Source organism: Bos javanicus, chromosome 4 (genome assembly GCF_032452875.1).
Source record: "Bos javanicus breed banteng chromosome 4, ARS-OSU_banteng_1.0, whole genome shotgun sequence".
NCBI lineage: Eukaryota > Metazoa > Chordata > Mammalia > Artiodactyla > Bovidae > Bos > Bos javanicus.
In genome coordinates this window covers 43964944-43979912 of record NC_083871.1, presented here as the reverse complement: position 1 = coordinate 43979912, position 14969 = coordinate 43964944, and the positions used below count along the sequence as shown (strand labels likewise).

Sequence of the window (14969 nt, the reverse complement as noted above, 5' to 3'; positions counted from 1 at the left end):
ATGGGATTTTCCAGGCAAGAGTACTGGAATGGGGTGCCATTGCCTTCTCCGATTTACTTGTTAAATGTGCTTATTGCTACTGAGAAATTGTTGCATCTAAGCCCTCTTAGTGGATATAGCTAAGTGTATTGATTGTGTATGAGTATGTATGTGTGTGGATGTATGTGATACATAGCTTTACTTTTAGAAACTATTATTGAGTTAACCAGTGTCATGGCTGCTGAAAATTTAAAAAGTGAGTATACTCTTAGGTTGTATTACTAAGTGATCATGTTCATTATAAATCCACAGTTGTTTGCATTCTTCAGACAAATAGATTGTTTTGTTGGCCAACTAGATTCCAGGAATTTAGATCTTATCTGATAAGGAAGATGACTGGATGGAGAGAGGTTTGAAAGGCATGTTATGTGAAGAACAGTTGAAGGAGGCAGATATATTTAATCTAGAGAAAGGAAAGATTAACAGCAGCATGTACTTGCTATATTATTTGATTTGAAGGCAGAAGATATGGTAAATTTATTCTGTGCTCATGTAGAGTATAATACAGGTGAGTGTAATTTAAGAAAGACAACCAACTTATCTTTGCATAAGAAAATTTTTGAGGCAAACTCTCTTCTAATAGAGTGAATTGCCTTGAAAAATCCTCAAACTAAGTTATTGTCTTTTCAACTGGTAGAAAAGTTTGCCCATTTTCATATAATTAATTTGTACCATGAGAAGTTGGAAGTACTTGAAAGATGTCTAAGCATGCCATATTTAGTGGCTTGTTAGTTAATTGTGTTGGCCATATTTAGTTAATTGTATGTGTTATGAGGTGCCTCATGAGGAAAAGGTTCTGCTGTGTAAGAAACAACATGATTATAGTTTTCTCTCATATGTTTATAATGCACAGCAACATAGGAGGCTCTGGGAAGTCCTCAAGTAAGGAAACTTGTTTGACTTTTTCTTATCTAGTGGATTTAGGGGATAGTTGAGACTAGAGAAGCAGGTCAGGTGGTCTGGTATTCCCATCTCTTTCATAATTTTCCCCAGTTTATTGTGATCCACACAGTCAAAGGCTTTGGCATAGTCAATAAAGCAGAAGTAGATGCTTTATGCTATATGCTGTATATGCTATATACAGGTCAGGAAGCAACAGTTAGAACTTGACATGGAACAACACACTGGTTCCAAATAGGAAAAGGAGTATGTCAAGGCTGTGTATTGTCACCCTGCTTATTTAACTTCTATGCAGAGTACACCGTGAGAAACACTGGGCTGGAAGAAGCACAAGCTGGAATCAAGATTGCTGGGAGAAATATCAATAACCTCAGATATGCAGATGACACCACCCTTATGGCAGAAAGTGAAGAAGAACTAAAGAGTCTCTTGATGAAAGTCAAAGAGGAGAGTGAAAATGTTGGCTTAAAGCTCAACATTCAGAAAACTAAGATCATGACATCTGGTTACATCACTTCATGGGAAATAGATGGGGAAACAGTGGAAACAGTGTCAGACTTTATTTTTGGGCTCCAAAATCACTGCAGATGGTGATTGCAGCCATGAAATTAAAAGACACTTACTGCTTGGAAGGAAAGTTAGGACCAACCTAGATAGAATATTCAAAAGCAGAGACATTACTTTGCCAACAAAGGTCCGTCTAGTCAAGGCTATGGCTTTTCCAGTGGTCATGTATGGATGTGAGAGTTGGACTGTGAACAAAGCTGAACACCGAAGAATTGATGCTTTTGAACTGTGGTGTTGGAGAAGACTCTTGAGAGTCCCTTGGACTGCAAGGAGGTCCAACCAGTCCATTCTAAAGGAGATCAGTCCTGGGTGTTCATTGGAAGGACTGATGCTAAAGCTGAAACTCCAGTACTTTGGCCACCTCATGTGAAGAGTTGACTCATTGGAAAAGACCCTGATGCTGGAAGAGATTAGGGGCAGGAGGAGAAGGGGACGACAGAGGATGAGATGGCTGGATGGCATCACTGACTCAATGGACATGAGTTTGAGTAAATTCTGGGAGTTGGTGATGGACAGGGAGGCCTGGCATGCTACGATTCCTGGGGTTGCAAAGAGTTGGACACGACTGAGCGACTGAACTGAACTGAGACTAGAGATGTAATCTTCATACATAGTAGTCATTACATACACATGGTATTTAAACCAAGATATTTTGAGTGATTACCAAGGGACTGAGTGAAGAAGACAGATGTCAAGGAATGAGATAAGGGAGAAGATGGGAGTCAGCAAAGAAACTGAGGAGTAGCCAGAAAGTTAGGGGCAAACGCAAGCGAGTGGTTTTCTTGAGGGTAAGTGACTATTGTTCTGAGTGGATGGAACGTAGTCAGCTGTGTTGTGTACTGCTGATTAGATGAGGAACTGAGACTTGACCATTGGATTTGGCAACCTGAATTCATTGGTGTCCTTAAAGAGAACTTTCATTGGAGTGTGGGCAGCAAAGATATGCTTGGATTGAAGAGAGGAAGTGCAGCGATTGGAGGAGATAGCAAAATTTTGCTGTGAAGGGAAGAACAGAAATGGAATATTTCCTTTTGTTGAGTACATACCTTCTGTGTATACAGTCATCCGTTGGTACTCGCAAGGATTGGTTCCAAGACTCCCTACTAGCGATACCAAGATTCACTGGTGCTCAAATCCTTTATATAAAAAGGCATTGTACTGTATAGCTGGAGAGATTAGAGACCAAGGAAAAGAATGAGTTATACATAGTTGAGCTGTTGGTTCTGGTTAAACGGTAGTTGTAGTATGTTAGAAAGTACTTTCCTCTGTGGTATGGACTTGGATGGGCTAGAAATTGAAGTGTTGGTTTCCTGATTTGTAGAAAACTCCCTCAGACACAATAATGTTATGAGTGTAGTGGCTATTAAACTGTGCTGCATTCCTGAATTTCAGGCAGTTTGGGTCACTTGGCATGGTAGTTAGTAGTAATACGAAGCAAAACCCCCAAATTTCATTTTCATTAACCTTGAATTGATTATCTGGACATATTAATAATGGTATTATTATTATATGAAATAATGAAGTTTGATCACCAACCATAGTTTCATTTTAAAAATATAGTTCACTTGTCCCATAAGAAGTTACCTGCTGTATTTTAAGCCACATGTCCTAATTTTAAATTGGCCACTTTAACTATGGGGCGAGAAAACCCAGGGGACACAGTTTGATTCTTACCACTACTTCACCATTAATTCTGCATCTACTTTCTTAAAACTAATTCCAAGTTCATTCCTTACATATGTATGCTTTTGCTGTAGTTTCAGTTACTTATTATAAGGGAGTGGAGTTGTTAGATGCTTCTGTTTCGTCCACTCTTTTTGTTTCTTTTGGGTTTTTTTTTTTGGCTGTGCTGGGTGGCATGTGGAATCCTAGTTCACAGACTAGGAATCAGACTCACGTCCTCTGCACTGGAAGCATGGAGTCTTAACCACTGGAACCCCAAGAAGTTCCATCATTCTTTCCCCTGGTAGTTTCAAATATTTAAATCTTAAGTTGTTCTTCATTAAGTCATTGAAACATCATTGTTTATATATTCTCCTTTGTTTATATATTCATCATTTAATTTCCTGTGATGATCTGGTCCTAGAAGAGTTCCAAAGTAACTTGTCAAATAGGTCAAAACAAGGAAAAAGTCATTTTAGAATGAGAAATTACCACCAGGACTAGAAGGCAAGCATAAAAATATATTTGATAATCCATATGGCTTGACTGTAAGGTATGTTTGGATGGCAGATTGGAGTGGGTAGTGTGTGGAAGAAGGTAGAGATGATGGATGCTGCTGGTTATAAAAACAATGAATTTGTGATCAGGTTGTAAAGGAAGAGTCTTTTGTATACTATGCTGATACAACTCTTTTGTTAGGTAATAAGAAATTAATAGAGATTTTTTAAGAAGAAGAGAAACATAAAGTCAGTATTTTAGACAGATAAATGGTGAAAGTGAAGAAGTAATAAGAGACTGTTAGAGTAGTCCTGGTGACAGATGATAGAGCTTGCACTAGGCATGTGGTAGTGGGGCCAGGGGCAGGTTATATAAGAGATGTTTTGCCCATGTGACAGATAGACTATATTAATTTATTCCTTTATATTTATCGAATGGTTCCCATGTGTCAGGAATAGAATTGGTGGTGGTGGGAAAGGGAAGGAGACAAAGATTCTAGGGTTCCTTGCTTAAGTATTGAGTGGCTGCTGCTAAGTCGCTTCAGTCTTGTCCAACTCTGTGCGACCCCATAGACGGCAGCCCACCAGGCTCCCCTGTCCCTGGGATTCTCCAGGCAAGAACACTGAAGTGGGTTGCCATTTCCTTCTCCAGTGCATGAAAGTGAAAGGTGAGAGTGAAGTCATTCAGTCATGTCCAACTCTTAGTGACCCCATGGACTGCAGCCTACCAGGCTCCTCTGTCCATAGGATTCTCCAGGCAAGAATACTGGAGTGGGGTGCCATTGCCTTTTCCGAGTATTGAGTGAAGTAGATAGTAAATGAATAGTAGATTAGGAGGGAAAAGGCATTTTAGCTTTGTTTTTCCCTGGAGGTAGTTGTCGCAGATTCACAGAAAAGCTTAAGCTTGGTCCTGTATTTTCTGTTTAGTATCTTGATTTTATGAAAAGAATTGAAACTGAATGTCTTCCCTTTACTTCCCTCTGTTAGAAATAACAGAAGTAAAATTGCAGCTGTTGTTAGTTTAGCATCCTATTTTAGAATATTTAAATTTTGCTTTTCAGTTGAGTCATTAACTTAGAAGATTGTCATTAGTACGTAAAAAAATAAGTACTAAAAAGTAAATTTAGGGATTTGTGAGTAAAAATGAAGTTCAGTCAGTTCAGTTCAGTTGCTCAGTTGTGTCTGACTCTTTGGGACCCCATGGCCTGCAGCACACCAGGCTTCCCTGTCCATCACCAACTCCTGGAGCTTGCTCAAACCCATGTCCTTTGAGTTGGTGATGCCATCCAACCATCTTGTCCTCTGTTGTCCACTTCTCCTCCTGCCTTCAGGCTTTCCCAGCATCAGGGTCTTTTCCATTGAGTCAGGTCTTCGCATCAGGTGGCCACATAGTGGAGCTTAAGCTTCAGCATCAGTCCTTCCAGTGAATATTCAGGACTGATTTCCTTTAGGATGGACTGATTTGATCTCCTTGCTGAACAAGGGATTATCAAGAGTCTTCTCCAACACCACAGTTCAAAAGCATAAATTCTTCTGTGCTCAGCTTTCTGTATGGTCCAACTCTCATATCCATACCTGACTACTGGAAAAACCATAGCTTTGACTATAGAATCACATAATTTTACTTCACTGAAACCAAATGAAAATAGGAAAAAGTGGGTAGGGGGAGAGGAGAGGGCAAAAAAAATGGAATAGAATCTGGAAAAAGAGGTATGTGCAACCTTATGCCAAATACTTCAGTAGAGACCAGAAAAGAAGGAGAAAATACTAGATGTATCTGTCAAGATTTATAATTCCAGCCCCATATCCAAGAAGCCAGACTAAGGAAAGATGAGGTCTATAAAACATGAAGTATTCTCACTAATTCTCTTCAGGGAGGCAGATCTAAGGGATGAGTAGGGAGCAAAAAGTCAACAAAAAATCCCTTAAGACCCTCACATACTATTTCTGAGCCTCACACTGTCAAGGACCATTGACTTTCTGAAATGTACTCTGGTTAAGGAGAAGAACCAAAACCCAAGAAGAGAGATAGGATAGTCCCCTGATGGGGACATGGATCCTGGTAGAGGATACGTAGAGGATACTAAATGACTTTTCAGCAGTGGCTGTTCTAGTTCAGACTTTTCCTGACCATTGATGGATTATAGAAAAAAAGATTAAAACAGTACTATCCAGTTCTCAAACTGAAGTTTGTGTGTACTGTGTGCAGGCACATGTATGTACAGAAATAAAAGTGGTTCTGGTAAGAAGGATGTTGAAATTGTCAAAGAGAACCTATTGGATGAGCTTCAGTGTAGCACTCCCCATGTTAAACATAATCAAGATTTTATTTTTAATGACATGGCAACTCTACAAATACACAACAGGAAAAAAAAAGACCATGAAAAAAACAATATGACTATCCTACATTAGCATAACTTGTATTCCCAAAATAGAAACTCCAACAAACGGAACAGAAAAAGATTTAAGGAAAAAAAAGGAAAAAAAAAAAGTATGAGATTAAAAGTAACACTTGCAGGCTGAAAGACTCTAAACAGCAGGAAAAATTTCATGAAACGATGAAAAACTGACTACACCCTGGTAGTTCTTAACTTCAGAAATAAGCAGAGAATTATTTTGGAATCCTGGCCAAAATGAAAATCTGACTAACATGGGCAAGTGGGAGGCAGGTATCTAGCTGACTGCAAACTTCTCAGTTATATACATACAGTTCCAAAAGACAAGCCAACAACATTTATGAAGTTTTGATGGCCAAAAAAAAAAAAAAAAATTATTGTGTTATCAAAACTATTATATACAAAAGTATTAGATTTGGTTTGGCTGCTAATAACAGTTGCTAAAGCTGTAAGGATTTATAATCTTGGATACAAAAAGTTTGGAGGTAGGCAGTCCAGAATTGGTATGGTGGTTTCACCAGGCAACTTAGGTTCCTTCCTGTCTATGAATATACCTACCTTCTGTCTCAAGGTCACTATCCATGGTGCCTGATGTAACTTTGGCCATGAGAACAGCATTCCAAGGAGCAGGAAATAGAAAGGGGGAAAAGAACAAAGGGCTTTCTCCAACTGAGCTTTCTTTAAGGGGCTTAACTTGGAAGTTGTACCTAACACCTCTTGTGTCTGGACCAGAACATAGTCATAGGCACACCTGGCTTAGGAAAGGTCTTTATCTTGGGCAACAATGTGCTCAGCAGAATTTTGCAAAAGGAAGAGGAAGGTAGAATAATGAGAGTCAACTAGCAGTCGCTGGTGATTTTTATTTTTTTAAACATTCTCTTCTTTATCAACCATTTCTTCTCATTTGACCTTGACTTCTCTCTTCCACTCCATTTGAATTGCTCCTACCAATTAATTCTAACTTCTGTTTGTTTAATCCAGTGATCTCTTAGCAGCCTACTCTTATGTAAAAGACCCTCCTCTCTTGGCCCCTCTTTTTTTGCTTCTCTGAATAGTAGTAGACTTGAGGCTGAACCCTTTCCTTCTCTAATTATAATCTTCTTAGTTGATATGGCAGTCACATGATTTTATTGACATCATCTCTGAAAGGCACAGGTGTTAAATTTTGTTTAGTTTTGACCTAAACCTGTGTAGCCTACATCTGAGTTCCACCCCCCCCAATATTGCTAAAGCTTCTTTTTTTTTTTTTTACCAACAAATGTATAATTTCTTTTATTAAATATCTGTTTTTTCTAATCAATCTATGAAATATTTCAGAGACAACTGTTATTTGCAGTAGTGTTTCACCAATAAACTTTCCTAGGGACTTACTACCTGCTGTCTATATCTTTGTGAAATCAGTGGGCAAAGAAAACCAAAGGATGACAGGAGATGAAACACCAATCAATCCAGCTGTCAGAGGACTGTAATTTTAAAAAATCCAATAATGTTTTAAATTGAGATTTAAAAAATTAACCATAAGCTGTACACTACACTATTAAACTTTCTAATCCTTTTCATGATTCATAGCCATCTTCTACACAATAATCAAAGACTTTTCACCTATGCTTATTTTAATCACTGCCAATGATTAAAACATGTAGTGCTACGGTTAGAGGGCATATTAAGGTATGAAAAGTACACACTGAGAAAACGAGAATGAGAGAGAATGTGGAAATACATGGAGCTAAAATGTGGAAAGAGAAGGAAAGAGTGCTCTACCTAAACACTCATTAAGTCACCATCATCCTGTAAAATGTACAAAGTGCTTAAATCATACACACATATTTGTCAGACATGATTTTAGTGTTAATCTTCAACAGAAAAAAAAAAAAAAAAAACGGAAAATGAAAAATGTGAAAAAGGAGGTGATGGAGCACTGTTCTTCATTCCCTGGCCCAAAAGAAAAAGAAAATCAAGCATGGTATCACACTGCCTTAATGTTGAAAAGCTCCCCTTAAATGTCTTTTAGCCACCACAGTCAAACTGGTGTAAGTGCTTTGGCAAGGTGGCATGTTTTTTCATCAGGTGGATCTTTTTATTTTTTGCATTCTTTTTTATTGCCACTTTACTTTTGGTTGCACTGGGTCTTTGCTGCTGCATGGGCCTTCCTCCTGTTGGGGTGAGCAGGGCTACTCTCCAGTTGTGGTGCATGGTTCTCGTTGCAGTCGCTTCTCTTCCTGTGGAGCCCAGGCTCTAGGGCACCTCTGCTCAGTAGTTTGTGGAGCATGGGCTTAGTTGCCTTGTGGCATGTGGGATCTTCCTGGACCAGGGATCGAACCCATGTCTCTTGTATTGGCAGGTGGATTCTTTACCACTGAGCCACCAGTGAAGACCTGCCCCCCCTACACACTGATTTTAAATGTTGGCTGTGTATTCGTGACTTTTATACCCGTATTTCTATCCCTCATCTTTATCTTAAGCTCAGACTCAAGGATCCAACTCCTTATTGGACATCTCTATTTTTCTGTCTAGTAGGTAATGTCCCCTTAACAAGCCTGAATCAAATTTTTTGTATTACTCTCATAAACCTTTTTTTTTTTAAATGGAAGTCCATCTCAGAAAAATGGTTCACACCAAAAATTTAGATTTCTCTCCCTATCCTCTCCTCCATTCTGCCCCAAACTAGTCCGTTCCGAGATCTTGTTGATTTTACCTGTAAATAAAATTAAAAACTGCACACCAATTGCTATCTCTGCTGCTTCCCTCTGAGCCCAGCATACTGTCAGCTTCTGTGTGAGATTGACTTTCTTAACTAGCCTTGCTGTTTGCACTCTGAGTTCTTCAGTCCAGTCCTTTCTCTTCACAGCTCTCAGAGTGGTCTTTGCAAGTTAGATTATCGCTGCTTTGCTGAAATCACTTCAGTGGCTTCCTATCTTTATAATAAAGTTATTTGCTGTGATATCTGAGACCCTGTGAAAAGGCTCTTATCTCCCTTTCATGTTTCACAGAGCCACTGTCATCTGTGTCCATTATACTTGTGTCACACAGGCCTCCTTTCTGCTTCTTAAAAATTCTAAGCTCATTCTTAGCTCAGGGTCTTTGTGCTTCCTACTGTTCCCTCTGCTCAGGATGTCCTCTCTTGGTTCTTAGCCTGGCTGTCCTCATCCTTCAGATCTCAATTAACATGTCATCTCAGAGGGGACTTCTTTAGCCATCTTTTCCAAAAGTGCTGCACTCCATCCCAACTATATCTCCCTGCTTATTTCCTTCATAGTACCGCCTCAACACAAAATTATCTTGATGTTAATTTATCTTGTCCTGCTGTTAATTTATCTTCTCTCTTTGCGTGGTAATTTGTTTCATGGCAGGGACCTTGGTTTTTGTTTACTCTTGTGTCCTTAGTTCCTGCAACAGTGCAATATTAGTGTTTAGTCAGTCAGATTCTGGCTGAAACATCTCTCAAGTAGTGTTTTTCATATTTTATTCATGGTATTTTTAGTGAGTAATTTTTGATCTCTAAATACTTTTTTAAGTTCTATTAAATCCTTAAAACATTGGATTATCATTTCATGCATTATCATTTTGATAATGGAGTACCTGGAACACTAACTTAGTTAATATTTTTAGTAGACACCTCTAATAGTATATTCATATTTGAGTGGAGTCTGAACAGTTGATGTAAAAAAAATTTCTTGTGAGTAAATGAGGAAGTTAAACTGTTTAGATCGTATTTCATTGTTGACTTCTCCAAGTGGCACAACAGTTAAAAATGAGAATCACTTACCCAGTACACTGGATAAAAATATAAAAGAGTATTCAAAGGACCTCCTAAGTATTAAAAAAAAAAGAAAGCCCAAAGGAATGCTATCAGTAGAGATTTCATAGGTATGTGCTAAAGTTAAGAAGCTACTTTAAAGGACATACAGGGTGGGTTGGTTGTACACATCAGAAAGTTCTACAGAGAGTATTCTGGGTATTAAGATTATATCTCTAGGGATTCTCTTAGATTTCACAATAGTGCAACATATTTTTGTAAATATAGATTTAGAGAGAAGTTGTTGTTCAGTAGCCCAGTTTTGTCTGACTTTTTGTGACCTCAAGAACTGCAGCATGCCAGGCCTCCCTGTCACTCACCATCTCCCAGAGTTTGCCCCAAGTTCACGTTCATTGCATCAGTGATGCCATCCAGCCATCTCATCCTTGGAGGTCCTCTTCTCCTTCTGCCCTCAGTCTTTCCCAGCATCAGGGACTTTTCCAATGAGTTGGCTGTTCACATCAGGTGACCAAAATACTGGAGTTTCAGCTTCAGCATCAGCATCAGTCCTTCCAGTGAGTATTCAGGGTTGATTTCCTTTAAGATTGACTGATTTGATCTTGCTATCCAAGGAACTCTCAGGAGTCTTCTCCAGCACCACAGTTTGAAGGCATCAATTCTTTGGCGCTCTGCCTTCCTTCTTTATGGTCCAGGTCTCACAACTATATGTGGCCACTGGAAAGACCATAGCCTTGACTATATGGACTTTTTTTTTTTTTTTGACTATATGGACTTTTGTCAGCAAAGTGGTGTCTTTGCTTTTCAACACACTGTCTAGGTTTGTCATAGCTTTACTACCAAGAAGCAATTGTCTTCTGATTTCATGAATCACCATCTGCAGTGATTTTGAAGCCTAAGAATAGGAAATCTGTCACTGCTTCTGCCTTTTCGTTTTCTGTTTGCCATGAAGTAATGGGGTGGATGCTACGATCTTAGTTTGTTGAATGTTGAGTTTTAAGCCAGCTTTTCCACTCTCCTCCTTCACCCTCACCAAGAGGTTCTTTAGTTCCTCTTTGCTTTTTACCTAGAATGGTATCATCCCCATATCTGAGGTGGTTGTTGTTTCTCCCACCTATTTTGATTCCAGCTTGTAACTCATCCAGACTGACCTTTCTCAAGATGTACTCAGCGTGTAAGTTAAATAAACAGGGTGATAGGCAGACAACCCTGTCGTATTCCTTTCTCAATCCTGAACCAGTTAGTTGTTCCATACAGGGTTCTAACTGTTGCTCCTTGACCCACATACAGGTTTCTTAGAGTTAGGTAAGGTGGTCTGGTATTCCCATCTCTTTAAGAGCTTTCTGCAGTTTGTTAAGATTAACACAGTCAAAGGCTTTAGTGTAATTGATGAAACAGAGGTAGATGGTTTTCTGAAATTCCCTTGCTTTCTCTATGATTTAGCAAATGTTGGCAATTTGATTTGATCTCTGGTTCCTCTGCCTTTTCTAAACCCAACTTGGTCGTTTGGAAGTTCTTGTTTCTTGTAATGCTGAAGCCTAGCATGCAAGATTTTAAGCATGACTTTATTAGCGTGGGAGATGAGTGCAACTGTCTGATGGTTTGAGCATTCTTTGGTACTGCCCTTCTTGGGAACTGGGATGAAGACTGACTTTTTCCTGTCCTGTGGCCACTGTTGGGTCTTCCAGATTTGCTGGAAAAGATTGTAATTTTTCTTAACTTAGGTGTTATCCGCTAGCCCCCAATACGTGGACTATGTGGTGTTTCCATGAAGGAAAATAAAAATGCCAAATACTCCTTTTATGAACTGGTGTAACAGAAAGTCGGAGAAGGCAGTGGCACCCAACTCCAGTACTCTTGCCTGGAAAATCCCATGGATGGAAGAGGCTGGTAGGCTGCAGTCCATGGGGTCGCTAAGAGTCAGACATGACTGAGCGACTTCACTTTCCCTTTTCACTTTCATGCATTGGAGAAGGAAATGGCAACCCACTCCAGCGTTCTTGCCTGGAGAATCCCAGGGACTGCGGGGCCTGGTGGGCTGCCGTCTATGGGGTCGCACAGAGTCGGATGCGACTTAGCAGCAGCAGCAGCATAACAGAAAGTGTGTACCTTTTAGACCTCTTTTTGCATTTGTTTTTCCTATCCTAAGATTGAAAACAATTTTAAACATATAGTTTGTGATGTTTATTCTTCACAACATTTCCATGAAATAAAGTCTGTTCCAGATGAATTATTTTGTAAGCTTTCAAGAAACTGGAGCAATCTGTAGGTCATATGATTAGAACACAGCCCCCTGAAACTAGTAGAAGTTTTCCTTCTGTCCATACCACATTCCTTCTCCCAGAATTTCACTTTTTCCTAAGTTCAGTATCAGTATGAAGAAATTTGGTTTGTGCATTAGTGTTTGTTTTTTTAAAGAGAAAACTGCCTTGTTCCTAGTTTCTGAAGTCTAAAAATTACTTATTTTAGCCTTGGAGGATGCAGGTGAGTTATATTTAACTATAGCATTGTACTTCATAGGTTTGCAAATCATTATATATTTGTTGGTTGAAATGTCAGCTAATAAACCAACTGTATTAATTATACTTCACTATAGTTTTGTACCTTTTACTATTAGGAAAAGTGTTTCTTTGTTTATATGCATGTTGAGGTAGTGCAGGAGTTTGACAGGTAGAGTTTTTAATTTTGGCCTGTCTACTAAAAATTGTCCCTCGCGTCTGACACTACAAGAATGAAGTTGTTAGCCACTGACCTTCAACACACCCTGAGAGGAATTCAGGGCAGGAATCTGGAATGAGGCCCTCTGTGCTCTTGGAAAAACTGGCAGTACAGGCCTTCAGATAGTTAGATACTTGGAGAAGATTTTATGAGCCCAATTTCTTGTATATTCTCACATCTGGAAAAAATCATTAATGGAGACATCTGCTCCTTGTGACTAGCAACAGCCTTCTTGTGACCAGCAGCAACCTTCTGCCAAAATGTGTGACTGACTACTCATATCCCCCTTCACTAAAGTCGCATACATGCCAACCTTGCCCCTGCCTCTTCAGAGCTACCTGAAAGGCTGTCTTTCAGGTTGTAGTCCTCATTTTACCCAAATAAAACTTAACTGACAACTCTTATGTTGTTCCCTTTTTTTTTTTTTTCCTTAAGTCAATAGGCCCTTAAATTCATTCATCTGTGATGGTACTTGGGTTGGCATCTGTTTATTCTGATTTGTAAACATTTGTGTTTATTATATATAAAAAGGTGTGGGAGAGTTCAGAGGTAATAAACACACTGGACCACACAGGGACTTCCCTGGTGGTCCAGTGGCTAAGACTCCATGTTCCCAAAGCAAGGGGCCTGGGTTTGATCCCTGGTCAGGGAACTAAATCCCACATGCCACTACTAAAGATCTGCATGCCACAACTAAGACCAGGCATAGACTAATAAATAAATATTTAAAAAAGCCAAAACTGCAGATAGTGGTAGAGGCGTGTACAGACAAGTATACAAAAGTCTGTACAAACAGAACATATTAAGTGTGACGGGAATACAGAACAGGATGAGAAATATTTAAAATGGAGGAATTTGGGAGAAACTTTTAGAGAAAGAGGAATTTAGGCCTTCTTGAAATCTTCTTTGTTTGGAAAGAGAAGTGTTAATTTTGGCAGAGAGGTAGAAAGTGGAGGAAGTATGGTACGATTGAAACAGATGTGTGAGAAGATGGTGAGCAGTAATGCTGGGTAAGTAGGGTAGTGTGAGATTTTAGAGGGTCTAAATGCAGTTCTAAGTGCCGTGGGGAGTGATGCTAGGTTGTTGAATAGCATAACAATGAGGACCCAAATATGTATTATTGATTTAGATAATATTAATATTTTGTGGTGTGTTAGTAAAGGATTACATTATTAAAGCATTTGTGTAGACTTTTACATCGGTTCAGTTGAGTCGCACAGTTGTATCTGACTCTGCGACCCCATGGGCTGCAGCACGCCAGACCTCCCTGTCCATCACCGACTCCTGGAGTCCACCCAAACTCATGTCCATTGATTCAGTGATGCCATCCAATCATCTCATCCTCTCTTGTCCCCTTCTCCTCCCGCCTTCAGTCTTTCCCAGCATCAGGGTCTTTTCAAATGAGTCAGTTCTTCGCATCAGGTGGCCAAAGTATTGGAGTTGCAGCTTTAGCATCAGTCCTTCCAATGAATATTCAGGAGTGATTTCCTTTAGGATGGACTGGTTGGATCTCCTTGCAGTCCAAGGAACTCTCAAGAGTCTTCTCCAACACCACAGTTCAAAAGCATCAATCCTTCGGCTCTCAGCTTTCTTTATAGTCCTACTCACATCCATACATGACTACTGGAAAAACCATAGCTTTGACTAGACGGACCTTTGTTGGCAAAGTAATGTCTCCGATTTTTAATAAGCTGTCTAGGTTGGTCATAACTTTGAGATACTAAAGATGCTTTGACAGTAAAGATGCTTTGACAAGGTATGGTGACTAAAGCAGCTTCAAGGAGAGAATTAGCTCAGGGTAACTGCCTGTGGCAATATTTGAATGTTATACCTATGGTTAGCTCTATTTTCACAGTTGGATTATTTTTATATCTTAATACATTACTTCTATCAGGTCATTTGATCAGAAATTAAAATCCTCTTAGAATCCTGTGTTTAAGGTACTCAATAAGTATAATGTTCTACTTTTTTCTGTAAATTAAACTTAGTGTTGTAATTTAGCATATAAAGTTATTTATCATGAACTATCATGATAAAAGAGATCTCTTCCTGGACAGTCAGAATCAAAGTAGTTGGAAAAGCTTTATAAACAATCTTCATTATTAATGAAATCGTTTGTTGATTTAAATGTGTCTTTATGCTTTGTCAGATGTCTGATTCAGGAATGCATCTTAGCATGCTGTAAAACCTGTTTTAAAAATAGATATGAGCCACTCAGTGTCACTGAAAGGTTGTTGACACAGTGGAGAAACTGTTAAATGAGTTTGCGGAGCAAAACTTACCTTTACATGAAGAAGGGTTGTGTTTCGTTTGTTTTTTTTTAAACAAAATTGAAAGTTTATTTCTGTAGGTCTGTATGAATATAATTAAAATATTTAGAACATTTTATATACCTAGTGAAATGTTATAGTTGATTTTTGAAATTTATTTCCAAGG

General features: G+C 39.0%; 1 protein-coding gene across 29 annotated transcripts in view; it reads left to right on the top strand.

The window, feature by feature from the left end:
• PHTF2 (putative homeodomain transcription factor 2) overlaps positions 1-14969 on the top strand; it is a 228681-nt gene that overhangs the window by 25233 nt on the left and 188479 nt on the right. The gene's annotated exons all lie outside the window — the stretch shown is intronic.